This window comes from Notothenia rossii (genome assembly GCF_949606895.1).
Source record: "Notothenia rossii genome assembly, chromosome: 12".
Lineage (NCBI taxonomy): Eukaryota > Metazoa > Chordata > Actinopteri > Perciformes > Nototheniidae > Notothenia > Notothenia rossii.
Window position 1 is genome coordinate 8,869,418 of NC_136911.1, and position 27,910 is coordinate 8,897,327.

General features: G+C 42.0%; 1 long non-coding RNA gene across 4 annotated transcripts in view; it reads right to left on the reverse strand.

The window, feature by feature from the left end:
• LOC307026720 overlaps nt 1-27,910 on the reverse strand; it is a 197,170-nt gene that overhangs the window by 25,699 nt on the left and 143,561 nt on the right. The gene's annotated exons all lie outside the window — the stretch shown is intronic.

The following is a 27,910-nucleotide window of genomic DNA, read 5'->3' on the forward strand; positions in this document are numbered from 1 at the left end:
AATGTAACTCAGATAATAGGCACTTTGTAAAAGAGTGCAGACAGTCTTTATTTGACAACAAGAGTTACAGTAGCTAATGCTAACACAGGCTTTCTTAACTGTGGTGCTTGTGTGTCATAACAACAACTAACTTTTATTAACCTAAATTGTTAAAGAAATAGAGGGTTTGTTTTCTAAGTTAAGTTGGTTGATTAGGAATAACTACGGCATTGTTGTTGCTAAGCTAATAAGAGCTAACTGGCTACATTCTATACATGGGATGAGGCTACAGCAGGTCCATTCCCCAAGCCTATACCTGTGAACCTTTAACCTCTCTCACTGGGGGAACAGGTGACGTATTCTGCTGTGCATTTTATTCTTAGGTGTATTTCCAGGTGGGGAGTGGCAGCAAAAAAAAACGTTCTTTCAACGTGCCTCAAGCTAGTTGTTGAAAGCGAAGAAACTCCCAAACCCATATTTAGAGAAGAAAGAGAGAAATACATTATTTGTGGTGGTTAGAACACAGTAACCATAGTGTTGAATTTTGAAGGGACTTAAATCAAGTTTGGCATTACATCACAGAAAAAGTTCCAAAGTATTAAAATGACAGTGAGCATTTCATTGTGAACCCATTGTCTGCAAGAAGAGTCAGCAGGACTGTATTTAAAACCAAAATGGAAGAAGTTTGACCAAGATTTTGTTCTTTCCTTCATAACCTCATAGCTTGGTTGGTATTTCAAAGGCATTTCCTTCTCCAATGAAAATTTCTTTGTGGGACAGAGGCTTTGAAAAACTCCCAGTGAATCCTATTAAAAGAAATATCATATAATTCAATTCATTTTTTCTTTGTTACCAGAGGGGCCTTTGTGAACAAGATGTGCTCCAAACATTTCCGTGCAACATCTGTTTGTAATGCCTTCCTATTCTAGGCACTGGGCAACCAAAAGGGGGAAAAGGAAGACAGTGCTCCTCGTCATAGGATACAATTTGATTTGCACACAACAAAGCAAGAGGACATAAATCCAGATTTTTTGGACATTGTGGGATTTTTAATACACACAGTATATTGCATTTCCATCGGGATGACATCAGTGCCATGCTGATTGAGTCGTTTTCTGACCTTTTGCACGACCACTTTGTTGTTAGAAGCAGGAGCGTCTTCCTTTTGCCTTTTTTTTATTCAATACCGTTCCTGGTCTTGATTGAAACCTCCCTTTTCAAAGAGGCCACAGAGATTTACTGAACTATTTTGTTTAACTTGCCAATTAAGCCATTCCTTTTTGTTTGCTTTCTTCTCTTTTTTAAAAGGACACATCCGTTTTCCATTACCTAACACAACAACAAGCTTAATTGGACAAAGGACAGCGTAGCCGCGAGTCAGGAATATGATGTCACATGGCTCTATAATGTCCTAAATATGACAAGGTGGAGCTCTTTGCTGGCAAACACATGTCTGCAAAGACCTCCTTCATCTGTTATGTCTTCGGTCTGTTTTCACAGCTCTAATCATTAGAAGATTTTAGCTAGATCAGCCATGCAAACAGACAGCAATGTTGTGCTATCTGTGACTCACCTCACACCATGTGTTGTGTTATTAGATCATAATTAATTACAGTACGAGCCTATGAAGCATAAATACACTTTGTCTTAATGACAGAGCTGTTTGTTTTCTTTTGCACGGTAAATTATCCCCCAGTAAGCAATGTCCAATATTAGTTACAGGGCAGGCTACTTTGAAGTTAAACTATAACCCTGTTTCCAGTATCTGGGAGTCCGCCTGTCTGTCTGCGAGTGGGAAAAAGATAAATACAGACAGGCGGCTGACTGTGCACTACAGAGGGGTAAACAGGTATGAGTAGAAGAGGACCTGCTGGGCAATGTGCAGCAGGGGTGAGGTTAATAGGTGAACACACAAACTATGTTTACCTATTGCCTAGAAAACCTTTAGGTTGAGTACAGTATGACGATGGTTAAGCTAATCTTGTGTCGGTGTGATTGATCAGGAGAGGCACGGCAGACAGCTCCAGCTGGAGATCAAAGGAAAGCCTCTCCTGTGCAGAAGAAGAGGAGGGAGGGAGGGAGGGAGGTTGGAGGTGCGTCCCGCCCCCGTCCACCAGTGCCAGATGTTCTGCTCTCTCCGTGTCCCATCATGCTTGATAATTGCACGGCGCACCGTAGGCCCCGCCCATGCCCCCTTGACATTAAAGTGCAGCGCCTGGTGGAACTTTGAATTAGTCCTGGATACGGCACTAACACAGGCTAGGAGTGTGACACTCATGCTACATACACACGTCTCCACCTACTTCCAGAGGCCCTGAGTGTCCTGCAGGTCTCCGGGCTGAGGGGCACGGTCCCCCACCAAACATGGGTCCACAGAGTGGCAGCTGGTGGAAGTGGAGGCAGTGGTTTGCCTGTTTACGTGCATGTTTACACCGCGTGCAACCTCTAATTTCCCTGTGTGTTGCATCTAAAAGTCCAGCTAGCTTGCTCATCACTCTTTGTTATAGTGTGAGTCACCACCGCTGTGAACCCTGGGGCATGTTCCACTGGCACCAGCCCTCCCCTCTGTGTTGCCATCATTATAGGTATTCCAGGGAGCCATGGGGGCTGAAATTAGGGCATGCAGGGACAGATAATGACAAGGTAGAGATGCTGCAGACATGACACTAGCTTTTAGTGAGGCAAACTGGCTCCATATGTCCAGAGTGAGTCCCACTGTCTCGTCCCTCGCGACCTCCTACCTCCATGGTCACAGTGCCCCAGTTAGAGGCTCCACTCACTGAACTGTCTGGGAGATTCAGGTGCCTCCTCCATCTGTCCTCCAGGAGCCAGATGGAAGAAGATAAGTGGCTGCAGGCTGCAGGTGGTGCAACGTATCCACACACACTCAGCTGTTACTATCTCCACACACACAATACTCCCTAGCTTGCGGTTCTATCATCACTAGCCCTGGCCAAACAGACTCTCCCGCCCCACAGCCTTAACCCTGGTGCACCTGTACTGCTGAGGATACACCCAGAGATAGACATGACCTTGCTTTTATTTGTTCATTCATTAAAGCCCTCGTTTGTCTCACACGAAAAGGGTGCAGTGTGCTGCTTGAACAGTAAGACCATTGAACATGTTTTGGTGAATGGATCCAGATGTGACTCGATGGGAAGGTAGCTACTCAAGATAGACTGAACGAAAAAAAAATTGGGTTTTTAACAATATTTATGTAGCAATTTGTTTTATTCTTAACATTATACCCAACCAACTGATGCTTACGTTTCACGGAATACTACATTTACAACTTATGGAATGAGCCTTAGCATACCCCCTGCCGTTCTACCATGTGCTCCCCTAACACGTAACCATAAACCTTGTGTTGATAAATTACGCCACTGTGAGCAGGATGTGTTTACATAACCTACAGGATTGCTCTACCGGAGTTATGTTTTGATTTTACCCATATTGCCCCACATTGTTACCAACTCTGGTTTCCTCAAGGTCGTGTACCCTGTTAAATCACTAACAGAGGCCTCCCCCCAAGAGAGGGAGAGGGGGGAGTGACTGGAAGCGAACAGTTTCCTGCCAACTCTTGGCACGTACCTCCCTTCCAACTCATGAATGAACACTAATATAATATAAAGACCATGTAAAATCCATCCCATCCCATCACTCCCACCCACCTCCGTTTTATTTTTTTCTCAGGTTGTGCCGAAGCGTTTGCCTCGGAGCCTTGGAGTTTGACATGCAGAGGTGTGAGAGAGCTAAGCTGGAGCCGGCGGCTGGAGTCAGACCGTAAAGCTCCCGTCTCCTTAGAGATCCGTCTGAAGCTTTGATGGCGTTTCGATGTTAATGCCGCTCTGCTCAAAGCACAGAGAGCAGGCAGTCACTTTAAATGGGGGTCATTGTGCGGGGGGATACTGTGGCGGTGTGTGGTGTAATGCAGGAAGGAGGTATATGATCAGCAGCGTGTCCCAGTGGTTAACATGCAAGATTAAATGATATACCATCATAAAACATTGGTCGGGAAATTCTTAACATATTACGTTTACTGTATGAACGAGAAATATGGGACACCTGAGGAAAGAGTATGGATGGATATACTGTACATCCACTTTTTATATGCAAACTACAGGCCATAACATATGCAATGCATTATGTAACTGCACTGGCAAGTTTACAATTCTGAACAAGTTACTTTTCAGTGAAGGTCACAACTTTTTTCTTGGTGAAATACTCTCATTCCTACATGTTTGTTAAAAGAATGATTAATCATTGTAATGATGTTTTATTATTGGGTAATGATTTGGCTAATGGGTACGAAGGTTACTCGGGCTCACCATGGTCATACATTAACTTTCAAGTGCACAAATAAGTTTTAAAATGCAGTCTGTGGGAGAGCTGGGAACTGTCTGCATGTTTGAATGAGAGCATATATGTAGTGGGCCATATATGTAGTAGAGACCTTTGTTTGAAGATTCAAAAGCCATCATTTTTGACAAAGCCCGCAATGTTATAGATTCCATGTCTTAACACTGAAAGGTAAGAAATATACTATCCATATTGATATTTTTTCCATTACATTAATATTGCATTACATCTAAGCAGACTCCGTTTTGATCCAATAAGCACACACTGGCTCCCTTGTTCTTTACTTTCAGGATTCCACGCACCCTGGCGTCTACCGCTTTGCTGTCATATGAGGGGTTGCTTGTGGTGCGACTGTTTTTGAAGCGAAGGGAGTGATAGGATCTTCGCTCTGATCTCACCATAATCGCATTAGTGCTGTTTGAACTTTGTTTTCCTCCACTTCGCAGGGATTCGCTTTAGACAAATAAACTTATATGAAATGTATTTACAGAAGATTACAAACTGATGGACAGCAGATAGGAAACATGGAAGATTTGTTTCATGTGACCCACCCGCCGCCACCACCCTTTGTCTTTCCTTCCTCTCTTTCATGTTTTGATTTTTCTCGTCCCTAAAACACCACCACCACACTCGTATCTGTGTGCCTCTATCTGTCCTCGCTTTGCTGTTTCTGCTCCCTCCTCTCTGTCTGTCCTCTCTGCAGGTTATCAGGTCAAAGTGAAGTGCATGCCACTGAGTACACTGGCCTTTCCCTGGGAGACAGCACAGACGGTTCCTCTAATGAATAATGGAGGGGGGAAAACACAGGGCTTCCTTCTATATCTCTTTTTTCTTACATAAATTCTATATACTTTTTGGTATTGGTCATGTAAACAATCATTACATTACATTTGCATCCCTACCACTAAGCTAAAGGCTGTCTTGTGTAGGTGTGAGGACGTTTAGTAGTTTAATTAGTCACTTGTTAGAAACTGTAATTTTTATGACACATAGAAGCTTCAGATATTCACGAGTATTTATTGACATCCTAAGTCGTAGAACACAACGGGAAAATCTCCTAAGATTCTGTTAACCACAGACCTTATTTCAGGCTTCTTAGCACAGACACGTTCATAAAACCATTGACCATTGAGTATAGCACTGTTGGCTACATAGAGTAATAACTTTTAGAAATTGCCATGAACAATTGATCTTTTTCTAGAGTTTTTATATTGTTAAAATGCGAAACCAAAATATTAAATCTTGAATTTATTTATGATCTTTACAGCGGCAAATCTAGGATTTGTGGACATTGGGGGCACAGTACTGATGTTCAGCTTGTCACATGACTCTTAAATTCCTTATTTATCCTTTATCCATTGATATACATAACATTTCATTTTTCATTAAAAGATATTCTGAAATCAACAACTGCCTATATTGTTGATTTTCAACGCTTTGAACCTGGACATGAAGCATAAAATGATTTGGACCTAAAGGGTTAAGGATTTCATGAGCTGCATGGGCACTGGAAGAATCGTGCGGCAAGGAGTCGTTCAGTTGTCGAGGAACATTTGAGGATTCATTGTCAAAAAGTGAAGTCTTAAAAGTCAATGTAAAAAAAAAGATGCAATTTTTGTCTTTATGTCTAGAAGTTCAAAATGAATGACAGACACAGAGCTAGCAAAGGTCAGCTCGAAAGCTGGAACCCATATTTTTCTCCCCATAATGTCAACCCATCTTTTTTTACAAGGCACTTGAAATAGTGCAAGATAAAATATCAAAAGGCGACTCAGCGAAAGAGGAACGTCTGCAGTTATAATTTAGCCTTCAGAACAAGCCCAAATGGAGCTTCTCTCCCACTTTATATAAGAAGCAGAGGAGAGAGAAAATAAAGGAGTCGGGAAGCCAAACCATCTCTGAATGATTTAGAAGCCTCTCTGCTTGGTGTGGCCATAATTATGGCTGTGCGAGATTGAAGGGTAGGAGGAGATGCTGGAGCCCAGGCCAAGATTATAGTGTGTTCTGTAAAGAGAGACTGAACGAGAGACAGAGTGAGCAAGCGTGGGGTTGGTTAGATAGACATACGGGAAACAGAGCATTACAAAATGAAAAGGTGTAAGAGAAAGAGGAAGAGAGTACGTAAAAAATGTAAACTATCTGTTGGCAATAAAGTATTACCAAGCAACAAGTGACCAATGTTTGCTAGCAAGAAAGTATTAGCAAAAAACCAGCCTGCAATCCCTTTTGTCAAGAAAGTAGGCTATTAGCAAGAAACGACAAAAAAAAATAGCAGGGCAGCTAGCGTTAAGAAGAAATGACCAGAAGCAAACTAAATAACAACAATACCAGGATCATAAGAATATATATACATAAAAAGGCTAAATAGTAGCCTTCAGTCTTTCTGCCATGCGTGTATATATGCGGTATATATAGTACTGTTTCGGATATCTACCCTGCTCTTGTGGGGACATTCATCAAGACTCCACCACACATTCAGATCCACCAGCGCAGGAGGCACAGAGGCAGGGAAGGAACTTTTTTTTTTCCATCCATGAAGCTGGTCAGAAATAGCTTGAAACACACAAATGATTTCTCTATATTGGATTAAAATGAAATGGTACATTGTGCCAAGCCAAGGATGTCAGGGAATGTTGGAAGGATGTTAGGATTCTGAGGGCAGTCTCCCTATCTGCACATTCCTGTTCTAAAATGATGTGCAGTTACTTATCGCTATTTTACATCAATTAAAAATAAATATGTTGAATGAATGAATGAATGAATGTTAGAAAAAGAGAAAAAAGCACCTTCACAAGGCCATGCTATAAATACTACAAAAGTAGGACTTACACGTAAACCCATACTGATTAAAACCAGTTCTCTCCGGGGTCATGTTGTGATTGGTCGGGTGGAAAGCAGGGTTTTTTTTGCCAAAGGGGGGGAAACTATACACTGATATGGCCTCCTAATGAGTCCAAGTACACGCAGGGAATGGATACAGGCACACACACACATCCCACCCTCCCTTTTAAGTAGGGCAAACATTATTTATGAAACCCTAGAACTGTCCCTGACTTTCCAGTTTCCTGCAACATGAAGTAGTAAGGGAGATTCTCATTGACTTTGATGAAAGCCAGGGAGACCACTTGACTCTGAGGGGTCTGGCGTTGTTTAGGCTTGGTTTTTTTCTGGAAGACAGTGACTAATTGAACTTATTGAGCGGTCAAACGCTGGGGAAAGGATCCAGTGAGGGCATGCACCAGCAAGCTAAGGGGGAGACATTGATAAATGTGAGAAAAAGCTTCTGGAAGATCATTCTCAGATACCACACTTCCTTCCGGAATGCAGCCAGAATGCCTGTACAGATTAATGTGGGTAATTATTTAAAATGCACATAAAAAATGCTAAATATACGTCCTTTTCCATAAAAAAAACAACTACAAAAGTGAATTAATTTGTTGATTGTTGCTCGTCATCTGATTATGATTAGGTGACGAAGAATAAAAATGTGCTGCAAAAACCAATTGTATACTAAAAAAATTCAATAAGCTAGTTTAATCGTAGCTTGGGTTAAAATCATAAAAAAAACGGGTTGCACCATACTAAATAGTTAGAACTAAAAATGTACCTGCACGCACACACAGACACGTTGCGTCATACAGCAGCAGAGGCCGGTAGGTATCTGGATGAAACCACATCTGAATGACAGCTTGACGCCTGTTTGTCTATGGAAGCATCATTCACATTGTGTACTCCAAATTGGCGTCTCCATGAACACAATGATGGCTAACGTTTCTCCTGCCGGCTGAACCAACTCCCAAGCTTCTCAGTTCCTGGGGCCTATGATTTGGTGGGTGGCAGTTTCTGGTGGCTTTTATGGTTAGATGACTAAGTCAATACCTGCATGATAATATTACTCTAGGAGGGGAAGACGGAAGATTGAATGAATAACCCAGCGGTGATACAGGATGTGTCATCGTCATGATATTCAGGTCCTGGTGAAGAATGACACTGGTGATTATCAAAGACAATCAACCCCTTGAAACATGAAGGAACTATATATAAAAAACGTTGTGGAATATTTTATGAATGACTGAGCATGTTTTTTTAGCTCGTTTCAGGCATGCAATAAATACAATTGCAGGCTTTCCATTGAAGGCTTTTTGTAATTCAGATGGTATTACAGAGCAATGTCTGTTGCCTGTGTTTAAGAGCTATGCTACAAGGAATCAATGACAGAAGTATAAAATCATAAGAGGTACTGTGGATGAAACATTTTTGGCCTTCATCCGAGTAGGGAGATTAAACACATACACAAAACAATCCTGTTGACAATTAAAACAATCCTAAATCCGGGTCACTGCGATTTGAGTACGGCATTTTTTCAAAGGAGGTCAAGCTGTTTTAACGTCAGCAACAAACAAACACACCTTGCAAATCCTCCTCCGCCTCTCTTGCTACTTGTGCAGCCCTCGCCACACCCGCATTGTGCCGCTGAATGGCTGCTGCGGATAATAAACTGTTCAGGTTACTGAAGGAGAAAAGCTCTTAAGTCAAGAGGTAAGCCAACAAAGGGAGTTGTTGTCAAAAGGCTCGCGGCTGTGGAGCTGCCACTCGGCTCATTGTTTTACATCAGAATGTCAGACAGATTCAATTTGCGCACACACACACAAACACACACAAACACACACACACACACACACACACACACACACACACACACACACACACACACACACACACACACACACACACACACACACACACACACACACACACACACACACACACACACACACACACACACACACACACACACACACACACACACACACACACACACACACACACACACACACACGCACACACACAAACAAACTGCCACATAGTTATTGTGACATTTATGTGCATTTACCCCTATGATTATACCACAAATGGACACATTCACAGCTTCCTCATGTGTACAGGTAAACTAAAACACACCCACATAGATGCTTTGACACACACCCACACACTCTAAAAGAATCTGTTAAGTGGGGGGGTCAGCAGGTCCCACAACAAAGCTTCAGTCAGACACAAGTATGCAGCCGACCATGGAATCAACTACTGCTGACAGACCTGCCCAACGCCAGCAGAGACACAGGGAGAATAAGATCAGAGGAATGACAGAGACAGAGAATATTACCGAGCGAAAAACAAAAGAGATAAAGAGAGATAGACTGTGAATGGGGCGAGCGAGGCTGAGACAGTGGAATTAGCAGATTGTGAAAAAGCCAGAGAGCCCCTGCAGGTTGTTCCGTGTGTTTTTGTCAGCCATTATGGCCCATTAGTGCTGTGTGTGGCTCTAGTTTCTGGCTGAGATTAAAGTCTTAGCTGAGGGATACCTGAGAGACAGCTCTAAACTCTCCCAAGACAGAGAGCCATCACAGCACTAAGAGGGAATAGGCCTTAGGGGGGGCTATGAAGAGGTGTGTCCTGTAAAAATAACTAGCATTTTGTGTCATTATTTTAAAGTCCACATTTTTTCTCCTTGAACAATATTTAAGTTGTCTAAAAGTCCATTACAGATCTGAAATCTATGGAGTTTTACTGTCTGTGGCTGCCTAGGTCCACGATATGTAAATAGGGTCATCTTACCATATACTCGAAAGTCTTAGAAACAGTTGAATTGGCAAGTATGGGTTGCATATCCAGCGGATGTATTTTTGGTGAATGTGCCAGAAGACATATGAACCATCCTTGTATGCAGATACCAAACACATCCGGTGAAGTCTACATGTGTCTGCATTGACATTCATAGATTATATTACCGTAGTTCACATAAATATAATCAACAGCCCTTTTTTTTTCTTACATTACAATTAACCATTCCATTTATTTAACACACAAATACTTCCACACCTATTTCTGCCAATGTAATGTTATATATTCTAAGATTTGATCCTCGACACTAAGAATTTTATTTTTATTTTTTTGTGTTCCTGTAATAATTGAACCCATGCAGCGGACTCTTATCTTATATTGCAATTAAAAAGCTCTTGTGAGATCAGACTAATTTGAGTTAAGGTAGTCCAGATGTGTTAATGGGCATTAGATGTTGCTGATTGGACGACTGACATATGACGGTGGCAGGCCCGGCTGGGTGAGTGAGAGAAACGGAGGGATGGCATTAGCTGATAGGTTGGTGACTGATTTAGAAACATGCATAAACCCTACCACCCACAAACAACATACGTTTACAGTCACACTTAGTTTCAAAAGCATTCAAAAAAGAACATTTAAAAAGCACAATCTTCATAGGAACAAAACATCTGATCCGACTGACTTCATCCTCACCATTCTACACCACGTTTTATCCTACACACAGACACACACCGACACACACAAAGAAGCACTTCATCTTACCCCACAGTAAGACAGTAGCAGTGTGGTGCAGAGGTGTAATTAGACTGTCTGCCTGCACTCCGCCACAAAAAAGAGAGGCTTCTGACAAACACTCATCTGGAGATCTCCCCTCCAACTCCATCATTATGTCTGAGTGTGTGTGAGTAGACAACACTGACATTGTGTGTTTATACAGAAATAGCCCCTTTCTTTGTCCCAATTTGGTCCTTTTTTTGCAGTCACTTTTTGTGGTAACCTCCGTGAGCAGTCTGGCTCCTCACACACACACATTCACACACACTGCCATTCCCCAACACCCTATCCACCATCCTGTATGGCTGTAGGGGGACCCAGGCTCGTCACTGGCAGCTCCTTTGTCTTGTGCGCCCAGATGAAAGCCAACTCTCTCTAGCCCCCCCACATCATGCTCCTGCTCCTGCACGGTAATCTTCCATAATCCCACTCCTGCAATTTTCAGCCTCCAGCTCTACAACCACTCTTTCCATTTGCTGCCATGCTTCTGATCCGTTTTTTTTCCCTCAGTGGCTCTCTGTCTAGCTCTTTATATATCCTTCAAAAAGAGTTTGAAGTAAGAAGATCACAAAGTAACAAAAGCAGGACACGGCTCTTATATAAGTTGCATCTAAAATATCATGATGTCAAAGATCAATAAAAAACTTGCCATGTACAAACTATGTTCTGTATACAAGCAGGAAGACAATTGGTTGTGTGAGCTGTGTATTTGGATGAGTTGTTTCCATTTGAGTTTGGTTTTTTTTCAAATAAATTGCTCGCCAAATCCCTTAAATGTTTGCTATTTTTAGCTGTGGGTTGAGCTAACTTCTTCTACAAACAGTGGAAAAATAAGGCATGATGGAGCATTTAATTAGTCTTTATTGCAATTTCTCTATTTCAGAGTTTTGTAAAATGTATTATAGCCTTCCACACAACCAAAATCACAACAGAAAAAGTGTAAGGAGTGGATTAAATGGCGAGTGCATTGCACATAAAAGCATAAGGACCGTTATCCTTATCCTACGCACACATATACACATTCAGAGACTCATCACTGTGCTTTTGTACATGAATATAAACATACAAACTATATGAACAAACTTCAAAACTGATACATAGGACAAACACGCAGTCTGCATAATGTCCCTTAAGATTAAGAAGAGAAATATATGTGGTGGTCTATTAGCAGTAATATCAGACTTGGGAAAGCCTTTGCACACGTTTGTTTAAAAGTCACCGTGTGCAGACTTTTCTGTGTGCTTTTGTAGACCATTTACTTTTTCTCCACAGTAGAGCAAGTTCGTCTAATCCCCTCAGTCTTATTTGGGGCCCCCAGTGGGACAGGTATGAAAATTACCCCCTACTACCCTACCTTCCCCTGGGCTTCCAAATGGGGCTCATCAACCTTCTTTCACACACAGACTGGGGCGGAACTAATACATACTTGTAAATTAAAGTCTATTTCAGTCATGATTGATTTGATTTAGCTCAGTGTTGCTCAAATACTGCAAACACACAATTCTAGCCATTCTCACACACAATACTGTACCCTCACTGAAAATGTTTTACATATCATCCACTCATACACATGTAAGACATAAAGGCCTTTTGGTTACTTTAAATCTGTCATTCCTTCTGTAAATGGAAAACATCCCTCTCTTAACCAAGAGGCCCGAGTGTGTTTTTCCACCAAATGATCTTTAGCCGTGAACGTAGTTCCATCAATAGTAAGCATGCAGCTTTAATTGGTCTCCTGCTTTGACTTGCCGCTTGGTGGCTTATAAGGGCTGTGGAGAACTCATGTTGACATTTTCAAGGAACACTTAAGGTGGTGAAACATCTCCCCGGGAACATTGTGGCAAAGAAATGAAGGGAAATTCATCATCCAGCATTGAATAGAATATTTTGTGAACTTTTATAGGGAGGGAAAGATAAATTGGAGTGGGCTTTGTGGTTTGGACGAGATATGGATTTAAAATAAACTAACAAATAAAAAAGTGATGGTATATTATGTGGTATGGAAATGTTTTCTTTGCCCTGAATACAACCCTGTCCTGTTGAAGTCTTATTCGATTCAAGTAGTTTCTTGTTGAAAGTCCAAAAAGTCCAATAAGAGACAAAAAAAAAAGATGAGGCCGAGATATCCTAATTGTACCCCCGTTTAGACTGTTGTCAGCCCTAATAGGCGTTTTCGGTGGGTAAAACAGAATCAGAATCAGAATACCTTTATTAGTCCCACAGAGGGGAAATGTGCATCGTTACAGCAGGAAAGAGCCACAGACAGCTTAATGTTACCTATGTTAAGAAAAAAGTACTAAGTTATGATATAATATAAAAAATAAAAGTAAAAGAAAAAATATTTTCCAAAAAACAAATCCTGTAACAGTTCTTGGGATTTAGCAGCCAGGTATATATTACACAGTTATTAATGGAATATGTATATAATGCATATATTGCTCATATAGCACATATTGCACATAGTATGATGGTATTTAACTGCAGCAAGTTACACAATTTACAAAATACAAAATGCAAAAAAACACACCTTGTAACGGTGAAAAGAGGAATGCTACAAAGGACCTCTAGCAGAAGTGAGGTGAAATTGTAAAAAAAGGTGTCCACATCGTTAAGATTCACTTTTACTTAAACAAACATAGTTATTTTAACTCAATTCCCAATACATTTGGCTGCATAAACCTTAAGAAGTGGTTTGGTTGCGTTGAAAACCTTACGTTTTGTTCAGTTATAATGTGTTTCATTTTTTTTCATTTTTACAATTAGTCAAATACAGTAGATGCAGTTTGGCCAAGCTGACCTTCAGGAAGTATTGATAACCACTCATAGGATATCACGTTTCTAAAAGCTGATAAAATACTTTTCAAATGTTTACGTGTCTCTTGTTTGGGTCAATGTCCCAAATGATTAAACATGTTTATAACCCAAGATGAAAAAAAGCTGATGACATAATTAAGGTTATTTTGGCATGGGCAAAAACTGATGAACGAACCAACCCAGTGATATTAGATATGGCATCCATACAGGCTAAAATGTGCACAATACTGTGAATAATAGTTCTCTAGTTAGAAAATAACTAAACAATAGAAAAAGTACCACATTTTCAGATAGATTTTTGTGTCAACAGTGTGTGTGATGCATTTGCCCCAGTGACCGCATTAAAGCCCTGTGTGTGTATTGTGCACAGACAATAGAACTGTATGGAGGACTGTATGGGCATGGACTGAGCACAGTGACCTGAAGCTGTGGCACATTAGACTGTGAGCCAAGAAACCGCTGCCAAAGTTGGTTTGAAGCCCACAGTACGTCTACACCGTTTCACTGCTGAGAGAGTGAACCAGACAGATTTCTCAGCATTATCATGGTTGTCAATTTAGAGGACTTTGCTCCCTTGTAATTAGCCAAAACAAATAAAGCGCAGATACCATTAGCAGTTTCCTTGTTGCGTTAATAAATCAGCAACATCTGCTGCTTCTCCGCTCCTTCGTTTGAAGTACGCAGAGCTTTAGAGCAGCAGCTAATAGACCCAGTCTGCTCTACATTAATCCCTGGCATTAAAAGACACTGCCGCCCCATACATGTATATATTTATTTTCTGCTGTTACTTAATGTCAGGAGATGGAAATATATGTTTTAAGAATTTCAAACCCACATTGAGGTTATGGTTACCTAATGATCTTGAGGTATTTAATGTTATGGGGATAGACGATTTGCCAATACATAACTCCAGGCTTAACAATATGTGGGTTTCGTGTTGGTGTTGCACTGGGAGAGTTTTTCGGATGTTGTAGGGTAAATGAGTGTGGGTCGATGTCAGACCAAGTCGGTAGCTAGGAAGTATATTACTTTCAGATGTTGTGCTAGTACATGACTGCCTCCCCCCCACCTTTTTCTCCCTACCACTGAAGGTTGTCAGACTTTAAGACGTCATCCTGCTGTGTATAATCTCTCCGCAGATTGTTTGAAATCACCTCTTACTTTTATTATCTGTTGATTCCCTTCCCAATCAGCAAATACTGGAGGAGTTGGACATCCGCCACTTTTTATACAGTCCTGTTTGCTGTGATGTGTGTAAACAGTCAGGCAGACAGTATGTCTGTTCTATTTCCTTCAACAGCATAATCAAGTGTTTTTGCCATGTTTGCCGCATGGCTCTAGAGATTGCCACATTGGGGTGCCAGTTGGTTCACCATTTTGATCCTGACCGAAATATTTAATCAAACGTTGGAGAGATTGCTATTATATTTGGTACAGATATAGAGGATCCTGAGAGGATGAATCCTAATGACTTTCCTGAGCACCCTCTTTTAGTGTGTTAAATATATCCACCATACAGTTCCCTCAAAATTCCCACATATGTATAAAACTTTAACGCCAACAACCCACTATTCAATGCAACACATTTTTTACGATCAATGATGACGCAAAATGCTAAGGATGATTAGGTGACTGAAACCTCAATTTTACTGCTCACTATAAAAAGTGAGTGTCTCTTGAGTCGTGCGTGATAGAAAAAGGGAGTGATTTTGGACACAGCTTCAGTGTCCAATTACCTTTTTGATATAAATAAATGTCTGTTTTGCTTTTGTGAAGTACTCACACTTGAACTGAGATCTCAAATCATAAAAGCTTTTATGTTTCCTTTTCCTTTCTGGAACGACTTTCCTGAAGAAAAACCTCTTCCGGCACAGGAAGTGATGCATTTTAGATTAAGAGGAATGCATGAGTAACCTGTTTAGAACAAAAATAAGTGCACTGATTAGAAGCTAGTACGTATATACTGTATAAGCTGATACACAGAGTGATTCAGTCATTTGTGGACCCTTATCAGCACCAATGACACTCCCCCCTGCGGTCTAATAGAGGTGGACTTGGATCAGCAGCCCATTTTTTCTTGATTGTATCAAACCTATCTCTTTATATATTTTTGTTTTCTATCCGATTATCCCACCCCTTAACAACACACAAATCATTCTTACTTTGAGCCATAAATGATAATGCCAGTTGACAACAGTGGCCTCTGTTTTCACTTCACACACATACCTAGAGTTTCCTATCCATACCTTCCTGTCAATGCAGAATTCCTTTCCCAGACTTTTAGCCTTGCCAGGTATTTCAGCCTGCACGTCCCGCATTCCCAGCTGTACGTCTGCCCACAATGAAGCCATAACACTACTGTCTCCGCAGCCAGTTAGTGGTGGGAATACTGCCTGTGTGTGGCTGAGTGAAATTATGTGTGTGTACTTGTGTGTGTGTGTGTGTGTGTGTGTGTGTGTGTGTGTGTGTGTGTGTGTGTGTGTGTGTGTGTGTGTGTGTGTGTGTACGGTGTGCCCTTATCCAAACTTTTGCATGTGTGTTGATGACTTAATCCTCACCCCAGTCCCAGGCGTCAGGGCATATTTTTAACAACGAGCGCATGTGTGTGTAAGACATGTGAGTGGGTATTGCCGTTATGGAGCCCGATGCTGTTTCACATTACAGGGAAGCTGGGGTTGATTTCCTGTTGATGGACGGGGCCGGTGTGCAGATAGAAACAGGTTTAACATGGGGGATTAGGAAGCCGATGTAGCACTCAGCTGTTTAGGAGGTGAGACTGGTAGGTGAAGTGTAGCATTAAATCTGAGGTATTAGGCCAATACATACAGGTGAGAGTGTTGAGAGCCATTTAATATTGCAACATCATGGTTTAGATTCTGGTTGCCTGGAGCCAGGTTGGCATTAAGCAAGGTCACTTAACTTTTCTCAGATGAACAGAAATAAGAGAAAGTTCGTTTTTTCACCCCAAGACCAAAGTAAAACAAAAAATAAGATATCTGAGCTACAGAGGAGAAATGCATGTGAATCGAATCCTTTTTTAAAACTCTGACTTCTGGATTTTGCCATGCTGAAATAGTAACATTCTAAAACCAAGCAATCAGAAATCAATTTTTGTTGGCCTCTAGGTGGCAGTGCAACTAGATATACATGTAAGCAAAACAGTGATGTACGTTCTACTTATGCAATTATAACAGGTCAGCAAACAGCTGCTTATTTACAAATCCACACATAGCAATGGCTCTTGTTCCTGACAGATTCCCGTATATTTGTACTCTTCTTTCAGAAACTCCAATATGTCAAGCCTTGTTAGCAGCTAAAAAGGGCTCGTTCATTTGCAAGCCACTACATGTATCAGTTTAGGCTTTGATCTGTACAGATTGTTGGTTGTTCACAACAGCCTCCTGATGCAATTGATAATTTATGATCATAAAAACAGCAGTATATGATTGTGGGCGGCTTAACTAAAATCAATGAGGAAAAGGTGCTAAAGCTAGTTAGTAATACTTCTTGAGTTAGATAGTGATTTGACCTCTTGTCAATATAAAATATAGGTTCACGCCAAAACACAGTGAAGTGAAGTGGAAGCTTAAAATGAGTCTATCAGTTGATTGACATTTTTCAATTTGTTAACACCATACTGACTATACAAATTACTACTTATGGTAAGAAATGGACATCTTATTGCCAAAAATACTTCAATAAAAGACTGTAAAAGCGATGGATAGTTTTGTCCTGGTATGGGGAGAGTAGGGGAGCAAACAAGCTTAATTACATTGTGGTCGGTTTGCAGCCAATTTCAGTTCACTTTGCACGAGTCTAGAATAACTACACTGTCTCATGTAATGAATGGCGGCCGGGCTCAGAGTCTGCTTCACTGAGGAGGCTGATTCTAAAGCAAACACTACCAAATCAGCAAACAAACACAGAGACGACACACATGTGCCTGCGGTCTGTGTCTGCACATTAGTCAAAGAGAGAGGACTTACGGACAGATTGATAGATACATACAGTAGAGTCAGCAGTCCCGCTCCCCCCCCCACGCTTCTGTGTCACGTTCCACAGACCCCTCAAGGGACCCTATAGGAAACCCATCCCTCATTTTCCCCTCTTAATAAGGGGCAGCGTTTTATATGGCCACGACAGAAGGTTTGTGTTAGCATCGTTAGCGATAGCCACGGTCCCAACCACAGCCACAACCACCCTTCCCCTCCTCTAAGCGACACCTGGGACTCATTCTGACCCAGCAGGCCACACCATCACTAGGGTTGTACCTGGCCAAAGATTGGGGGCCCACTCTGGAGCTCCATGAAGCTGTGGATAACCCCCTTCCATAAATTCACTGGGAATACAGGCAGTAACCAATGTTTGAATGCTGACTCATGTGTTTACACGTTGGAGGCTTCCTGCAGTATGGACAGATGCCTGATGGGATTGAGATGGATGATTATTTCCACTGGGACACAACAAAAATTGAGGAGGAAGTGGGATTGCAGCAGAAGTCTGAGCGAGAGTTCAAATACCACCAGGATAATGAATGTGTAATGCTCTACATGTGTGCTGTAAAGTGATGATATGAAAGCGATCACACAAACATGCACACAGAAAGAGAAGCTTTCACTGCGGCTGAGTGATCCTCTGTTTTCTTTACAGTGTGTTCCAGCAACCATTCATCTTCTCCTGTCTCAGATAATTAATACATTCCTCTGTAGGAGGCTGTTTTCTCTAATATGGGGTGTATATTGCGTGCACATGTGTTTTTATTCAGATGTCTGTTCTTTATTCTGATCCCCACTAGCTTCCAAAGTAGATGCAAGTCTTCTTGTGGTAGACAGCACAGATACGTTTAACATTTTCTTACTTTTTTACCCCCCAATTTCATTCATGAATATATACAGGTCAAGTCAATCTTACCGAGCCAATTGTAACTTACAGCTGATTAAATACATCATGTTTGTTTAAAAATACATCTAAATGTATCATATCTTTACACATTTTCCTGTGTTCTTTCTTAGGCTGCATTCCAAATTGTCTGAGGATGAAAGATGCATTTTACATTATGTAATGGCCTTTCCGTCTGTGTCTCTGTATTTTTTACTTTGATGATCCACAAAGGATGTACATGCATTCATGTGGCTGTGTTCAAGCATGCGTGTGTCTTTACATGACAGAGTACGTGTGAAGCCCCTGTCTCCATCCCCCTTGTAACGTTAACCCACAGTCTCCACCACAGTTGGCCTGAAGTCTGCCAGCCCCCTCCTCATATTTATCCCACCCTCCCCTACTTCCCTATCCATCAGCCTGCTCCACTTCCCCCCACATTCCTGCATTTCACTGCCATAAACAACTATTAACTTAATGGTTACAAAAATCATTAAAGAAGAAACATCTGTGCGCCCGCCGCAGCCAATCAGGTGAGGCGAAGAGCAGCCAAGCCCGGGAAGGAAGACTTTGGTTGGCTGCCTGGAGTGCTTGCACCTTGTTGAGTCCCTCCTACTACCATGCACGCTCTTTATAGTCTGTTTAGCGAGGGGAAGAAGCAGCGGGACGCAGCCGGAAAAAAAGAGGTGGGGGATTGAGCAAAGACACACAGACACATGGAAATTGTTAGCATCTCGGTGGTGGCAGGCAGCAACCCGCTCTCTTTCCCTCTCTGTTCTTTTTCATTTTCGATCTTTTACGTCCCAAAATAGGAAACAGATTGCCACTGCGGCCTCTTAATTTGAGCTCCATTACTGTTTAAGGATGCAACTGGAGATTGAGGTGGAAAAAATTAAGAAACAAAAAAAAAGGAATAGGTAGCTGTGGGGGTATAAATCTCATAATTACAGGCATTAAATCAGCTTGAGCTTTCTGAATTAAGCCTGCACAGCTACCACTTTAATAATGCAACGTTGAGCTATATGGGCATGCTGGAAGAGTTTTGTGTGGCAGACCATCAAAATCGTATTAATCAAACAGATGCAAGCACTATTAGATCTCACTGAAGGGATAAAATGGTAACAAGCTGAGGCAATCTGACTTACATGGAAAGTTCCATGTGTTCTGTAAGCAAATGCTGCTTTAACCTGGCGGCCACCCTTGAGCTTTGTGATCAGGGTATGAAACAAGGAAGGGAACGTAAAATAAATGAATGGAACTCTAGGATGATCGTTCCCATGCAGAGGCCACCACTGCTTCCCCTCAACCCAGATTGAATGTGACTTCTGTCAGACGAAGACCCTCGTCTCCATGGCCACTGGGTAACCCTGCCCTGACATGAAAGCATTTTCCACCACGCATAATATCCATGAAAATAATACACGCATTGTGTAATCACGGCACCAAAAAAGCCCAGAAATACACGAAGAATGTACAAAGAAGCTGTTATGCCGTTTGGTTAACTGTGCGGGCCCGGGAGCCAAGTGCTAGGGACATGGTGAAAGCTGGCGTCGCCTTGTGAATGGAGTCGGAGTAAAACACCTCGCACGCTACCTCAAGGTGAATGTGGAAGTGGTGTTCATTTTAGCAACTGTTTTTTTATGACGTGACAAAGTTATTGCTGCAGGTGAGGACAGCGCAGGGGGACGCGGGGCGGAAGAGTGGTGCTGTGAGTATTTGTGTCTGACTGCATGAGGGTGCACCCATGTGTGTGTGTGTGCGTGTAAAGTCACAAGGGCGATTTTGTGGGCACCCCTGGCTAGTTTCTGTGTTCCCACGCTGCTGGATCCAGAGTTTCCTGATCTCTGTAAAATGGCTGCTGCTTTGACTAACACAAACAGATCCTAAAAAGGCTCTTCAGTCTGACTGTGGGAGCTGAGTGGAGCTCCCAGTTTATAGATTTTTGTTGGACGGGATCACTTCAGCTGTGTCTTCTCTGATTTTGAGAGCTGTACAGCTTCGCATATCACTTTATAAACAACAAACTTTACATCCACAAACAGCAGCACAAGTTAATTGATTGCGAGAAAATTAACCAGGTCACTGCGAAAAGGAGGCCTTCCAGGACATATGACATCAGCATGGGAGTTGCAGTTTAAGTCTTACATGTGGAGTTAGAAATGTTGACTGTTCCCATAAAGTTACCACAGTCTCCACCCAACATGGCCAAACGGTTGGCACCAACATGGCGAGCTCGGCAACAGGACTCCAGCTGACCTTGGTATTGCCTCGCATAAATATTATGAAGGTCTGTCTTCTTAATGAACTAATTCTTCAGAACTTTTTTTGTAACTTAACAGTGTGCGTCCTGGAAGTGAGGGCAGTGCGGTTTGGAAGACCTGGACTATTGACGCTGGCACAGCGAGGTGTAAAAAGTTATGCAGTCACGCCACAAAATCGTATTCACTTGTGACTTTCATAGAACTTCCTTGTTCAGTGTGCCACCGTTTGCTGAGCTTGGGTATAAAATATGGCCGTTTGGCAATGAGTCTGTACTTATGGGAATTACAGGGGGTAGGCAAAATAATATGTACAGTGAAAAAGGAGTTTAACGTGAGACTATGTAGCTTTTGAAAGAAGAAATAACAGTCTCCTGCTTGCAAATGAAAAGTTATATTTATGGGCAATAAAACGCACCCTTGCTTTACCCATAAACTCAGCTCGTACTGTTCTAGCCGTTCTGTGCCTGGTGTCTTCCAGTGGCTGTTAGCATATGCTAGCTTTTATGCTACATATGTCTTTTATGTCTAATGATCCGAAGTAGTTATGCAATGATTTTGACAGTTACACTTGCAGTTTGGGATCAAATAAAATCAGTCTTTAAAGCTTGGATAATTGTTTTTTTTTCTTAAATCTAAATGTCGACCTATCTTTGACGCAGAGTTTGTATTTGTGAAAAGGAAACTAACTTAAGAGTTAGGTATTTTATTATTTTGTCTACCCCCTATATATTCTTTATGGTCCTCTGCCACTGTTCCAGCTTTGTGTATTATCTGAGGAAGTGGCTGTCTGGTAAACGGACAGGGCAGGCTGATTTATAATTATTAGTTTAAGGCCCCGGCCCACTATGTTCTGCCATCTCCTCTCGGCAGCGAGGGTCACAGGAGCAATAAAACATGATTAAGTGAAGGAGCTGTGGCTGTAAACTTCGTTTCCAGCCGCTCATGGATGAAAAATGACAGTGAAATCAGTCGCAGCATGGGAACATGTCTGGGCTCTCCTGTAATGATTAAACCCCTGGTTTGGATAACCAGTAGCAGACAGACACATCCGTAGGGCCACAATAGCTAGAAGAGCAGAAACATCTGCAGTGTACTTTGTATCATATAATAGGCTTAACAGTGGATGATTTAGGGTATGCAGCATGGAGCACGCTGGGAGTTATATGCCAATTATCTACACTGCTACACTGCACTAACATAACATTACACATGGAGCAGTAAGAATCATCTAGTGATACCTTGACATTCAATGTATTGCAATAGGAATATTCTGGAACAGGAAGTGTAATGAATATCTCACCAGCTTACTATGAATCTACGATTTATGAATGACTTTATATCCCCTAAAAGTTGGTTGCAATACTGATCATAATACTGATAGTGCTGCCAATGAACAAAATCCTCTATGACCACATTATTAACTGTGATTCCACTGAGAAAATCAGTTTAAAAGGTCCTTTCAGGGTCTATAAATTCTTAATAGATGTTTTTTAAACTTTTCATAAGAACAAATCTTGGGTTGCATGATTGAGTGCCGCTCCAGCATGACTTTTTTTAGAGCTCCAATTTAAGATTATTTTCAAATATTGATGAATGTACAGACTATTATCTCAATTAATCCTTCCAATTCATGTCATGCAAAATGTTGCCTTTGGCATGTTAGCGAAATGTTTGCTGCATTGTTGATCTTAGCAATTGCAGGATTAATGATTTGTAACATTTAACTAATTATAAGGGACGCTTCACCTTCCTGTCGTTTGAGGTTTCATAATAGTGATGACCTTTAAAGCAGATTATTTGCAAGTTGTTTGTCTTTGTGGATTTCCTAACAATACTCTAACATCCTCAGCTTCCTTGATCAAACAGGCAGGATGGTAGCGTCTTTTGTTAGCAGCACTGAATAGCACTGATGCTGCCAGGAGTAATTACGGGTAATTGGCTGGACAATACCGCGATGACAGCTGTGGAACCGTCACAACATAAGGGTAAGGTTTGGCCCAGCTCGTGATCCGGGCAGCACCCTTACCTCACTCCCCACCACCGTCACAATCCACTGGGCGCAATTAAACCACACAATAACCTTTTTGTGGAACCTCGTCCGGCATATATCAACACCACATCGAGAGCTAAAAAAAATGTCCTCTAAAATATTTCCTCAGTGTCTCGCCCAAGAGAATCATTTGTTTTAATCAGGGAAAATAAAGACAGAAATAAATGCATGAAAGTTAGGGCTGCAATCTAAATAAACCTTGAAGAGGTGTAAGAGACCTGGCTAATGATGATAGACAAAAAAGGGATAAGTCATACAAGTGCTTAAGAGCCATGCAATACTTCCTCAATCTGGCTGACAGCTTGTTTCTGTGGCAGCAAAGGTAAAAATAAAAAGTCCTGAAACCATCAGTTAATTCGCTTGTTGGTTTTGGCACCAGCGCAGCTTCCTTCCTCTCCTCCCTCAAGTCAAACGAGGGACTTGGTGGTTGCGGGAAAAAAGAAGGAATTGATCATCGTTGTGAATTTCCTGTTCAATTTGCTGAGAGAGCTGCTTTTCCTCAACAACAGATTAACCTCTGTCTGCTTGTGGGAACTACTGAAGTTAAGACCTCTGTATGATGAAGAAAGAGGAAGCATAAAGCCATTTTGAACTCAAGTTCTCACAATGCTATATTTAAATAGCCATTATGGTGATATCAATTCTGCTATAGATGAACCCCAACACAAAGAGGTGTCTTTTCAGCGTTCGTTCTTTCTGTGTTTTAATGTAAAGATGACAGATTGCAAGTAAATAACACTAGTAAGCACACTACGTTTCATATCAAGGCTGTTGTTTATTGAGGCTCTGCCTATTAGCTTATGGCACAGCAATGAACTTTGGTCAGGATAATGCACAAAGCCTTGAGCTGAACTTTCCCCTCATAGATAAAAAATACAGAAATGCTGATCAATGGACTAATATCAACACAGATGGTGGGAGAGAAAATATTGTTGTTTAAAGAAGGGAAACCCCCGCTGTAATATCAAATGATAAAATGCGTTCTGAAAAAACATTCTGCCATTCGGACTTCTCCCTGGCGCGAGTTCACACCAAATTAAAATACTTGACAGACAGAAATAAAAGATGAGTGGAATCCGGGATATCACCAATACACCCGAGTACTTTTCCCAGTATAGTTCCGAAAATGTGCGTTCACACCAAAAAAATCCGGAACTAGAACTTAGTTCATGAGAACCTTTTCACCCCCTTTTCAGTCCCTGCTAGAGAGCAGGTACTTTCATGGGAGAAAAAGGTTCCCATTTCTGATTGGTCTTAAAACTCCCAAAAGGTTTTGTGAAGTCGTCATTGTATTTGCTGGCATTAGCATTATTAGCATTAGCATTAGCCCAGCGCACCAACGGAGATATACTAACTTATGGCAACAAAAAAAAACATGGGAGCGGTGGAGTGACGAGTAGAAGTAGAAGCTGCTGGGAGTCCCAGCAGCTTCTACTGAAGCCAGTCCCCAACTCCGGGGACTTCCGGCCGGGGACTTCGGGTGGCAGAGAGGCGAAGTCCCTCCCATTCCGGGGGACCTCCATGGGACCTTATTTCGGAAAAAGTATGTATTGAAGTCAATGGAGAGAGAAAGATTATCTTTCGATCCCGTTTGAATTGTGCCACAAATTACACATATGATGTTTGTCAATTTAAAAGATAATTTTGCAAGTCAAAAAATAAAAAAGTGTCGTAAAATTGTGAAGTAACACTTTTTTTGTGCGAAACAGCTCAATGAACTACATCTCCCGTCCCGCAGTGTTACAGTAACGTAAGTACTTTTTCCGGGTAAAAAGTAGTGTAACGCACTACTACGGAAAATTTGGTAACGTAACGTAGTTTCTTCTTCAATTCGCCGCAACGTTACTTTTCCCAGGGACGAGTGACAGTGACACCGCCTAGTCAGCTGCGTGCTTACGCATTAGGCACGAGCTCTCATTCCACACTGTACGTGATAGAGGCTGGCCGCTGGTGGTGGCATGAAGACTGAAGAGCAGTGATGGCAAGCGAGAAGCAGGCGCAGCCAACGCTAACATTCGAGGGATGGAGGTATTCCCATTACTTAGAACTTGTTGAAACTAAGGGGAAAAATGTGAGTGTAAGGTGTACGTTGTGCCCTGGACAGAAACTTACTGGCCGTTAACTCAACTGCCAACCTCACCAAGCATTTGAAAGGAAAACATGCTAGCATGAAGCTAGTAGCTCAAGATCCCCGGGGAAATTATGATATTTCGAGTCCAAGCCCAAAGCAGCTAAAACTTCAGTTTCTCCCAGAGGTGGGACCAAGTCATTGTTTTAGAAGTCCGAGTCAAGTCTCAAGTCTTTGCGCTCAAGTCCAAGTCAAGTCTCAAGTCAGGATGGGCAAGTTCAAGTCAAATCCAAGTCCTAAACTTTGACAAAACGAGTCTTAAACAAGTCTATATGTGCTTTTCACTAAATGTAATGACATCGATCAACAGAATAATACTTAATAATCAAACTGCTCTTTATTAGTCACATTAATAATTTAATAATCTATTTTCTCTGCTGGTAAAGTAACATGTTATTTTCTATTTTAAGAGGGATAAGTAAGGTAAGGCTACCGTGACGGTTTGATTCAGAAGGAGTTTAATGTATAAGATCCCTGATGTTGAGGTAACCAGAATGTTTATTTCCACTGTGTACAACATCCATGGACCCACAATCTATCTTTATGCAAGGGACAATGTGCAGCGAGGCGGTCTCTATCGGGAAAAGAACACCTGAATCTAGATCGCTCTGCAGGTAGTATTTTAAGTATATTTTGATGCTAATACTTTTGCACTTTTACTTTTGAATGCAGGGCTTTTTATTTTTACCGAGTATTCCTAAACTCTGGTACTTTTACTCAAGTACAAGATCTGAACTTCTCCCACCTCTGCCAATTATCCTGAGTGGTTACCATAAAAAAAAAACCCTGCTCTGAAGGTTATTTTCATTTTACAAATCCTGCACTCAGCTTTGCTTTCTCCAATATCATTGAAATGCAGCCAGATGCTGCTTCTTTTCTCGGTTTTCGCTCATTTCTTGACTTTTTCCGACGCGCTTGCATTTAAATCCGTCTCCCCGTCGCTCTGTGCAGCTGGCCTGTACCACTACACCTGCTGTGCCCCCCACCCTTCTTTCACATAATGGTATGATCCTAGTGTGTCCTCGCATATGATTGGCCGCATGGTGGCCCAGCTAAATAAAGACCAGCCCCTGCCTGCGAGGGTTCTCAGGAAGAGTAGGAGCGGCTGAAGATTCTGCTCTCCCCGACCGGAGTCTGCTCTTCTAGCGGCATCTCGCAATCGGCGTGTTGGAGACCTCTGAATTAAATTATCAAGTCACCTCAAGTCAGAAGACTCAAGTCCAAGTCAAGTCCCGAGTCATTGCTGTTCAAGTCCGAGTCGAGTCGCAAGTGTTTTGTGATTTTGTCAAGTCGAGTCTCAAGTCATCAAATTGGAGACTCGAGTCTGACTCGAGTCCAAGTCGTGTGACTGTGTTTCTCCTATCTAAACAAGAGTTGGACAAACTTGTAGCTTCGTTCATCGTCGAAGAAATGTTGCCCATCAATACTGTTGAATCTCCCACTTTCAGAAAGATACTTAGCAGGATACCGATAACAGGAGACAGGCGCCCATGGTCAGATCTTAAAACGTTCATTGGCTATCTGGATGAATGCTATCTGAAAATGGAGAGTGAATTAAAGAAAACGTTCGAGAGTTTGCCGTATCTGTCAACCACTGTGGATATATGGAGTAGTCATAACAGAAGCTTTTTGGGAATCACTGTGCACTGGATCAATCCATGCGACTTTAAACGTGAGAAAGCTGCCATCGCATGCAAAAGAATAAAGGGCAGGCATACATATGATGTTATAGGCTTTGAAATGGAACAGATTCACTCAGCATTTGGCCTTTCACATTCCACCGTTACAGACAACGGGTCTAATTTTGTTAAAGCTTTCAGATGTATGCACCCCCTGAGCCTAACGAGGAGGAGGATAACGACGAGCAAGGTGTAGTTTTCACAGATGTGGAAGAGTTGCTTGGGACCACAGAAGAACAGTTTTCTCTTCCCCCGCATTTCAGGTGTGCTTCGCATACACTCAATTTGATCTCGTGCAATGACATCGAGAAATGGGTGTTCTCCAACAGTGACTCAAAATGTGTGTACAGGAGTGCAACGGCAAAGTGCGCTGCTCTTTGGACAAAGGCGAGCCGCTCTACCTTGGCCTTTGAGATTGTCGATGATTTGTTATATACCCTTTGTTGGCAATGACAGAGGTCAAACGTTTTCTGTAAGTCTTCACAAGGTTTTCACACACTGTTGCTGGTATTTTGGCCCATTCCTCCATGCAGATCTCCTCTAGAGCAGTGATGCTTTGGGGCTGTCTGGGGTTGAGATCTGGAGACTGGCTAGGCCACTCCAGGACCTTGAAATGCTTCTTACGAAGCCACTCCTTCGTTGCCCGGGCGGTGTGTTTGGGATCATTGTCATGCTGAAAGACCCAGCCACGTTTCATCTTCAATGCCCTTGCTGATGGAAGGAGGTTGTCACTCAAAATCTCACGATACATGGCCCCATTCATTCTTTCCTTTACACGGATCAGTCGTCCTGATCCCTTTGCAGAAAAACAGCCCCAAAGCATGATGTTTCCACCCCCATGTTTCACAGTAGGTAAGGTGTTCTTTGGATGCAACTCAGCATTCTTTCTCCTCCAAACACGTCTAGTTGAGTTTTTACCAAAGAGTTCTATTTTGGTTTCATCTGACCATATGACATTTTCCCAATCCTCTTCTGGATCATCTAAATGCTCTCTAGCAAACTTCAGACGGGCCTGGACATGTACTGGCTTAAGCAGGGGGACACGTCTGGCACTGCAGGATTTGAGTCCCTGGCGGCGTAGTGTGTTACTGATGGTAGCCTTTGTTAATTTGGTCCCAGCCCTCTGCAGGTCATTGACTAGGTCCCCCCGTGTGGTTCTGGGATTTTTGCTCACCGTTCTTGTGATCATTTTGACCCCACGGGGTGAGATCTTGCGTGGAGCCCCAGATTGAGGGAGATTATCAGTGGTCTTGTATGTTTTCCATTTTCTTATAATTGCTCCCACAGTTGATTTCTTCACACCAAGCTGCTAACCTATTGCAGATTCAGTCTTCCCAGCCTGGTGCAGGTCTACAATTTTGTTTCT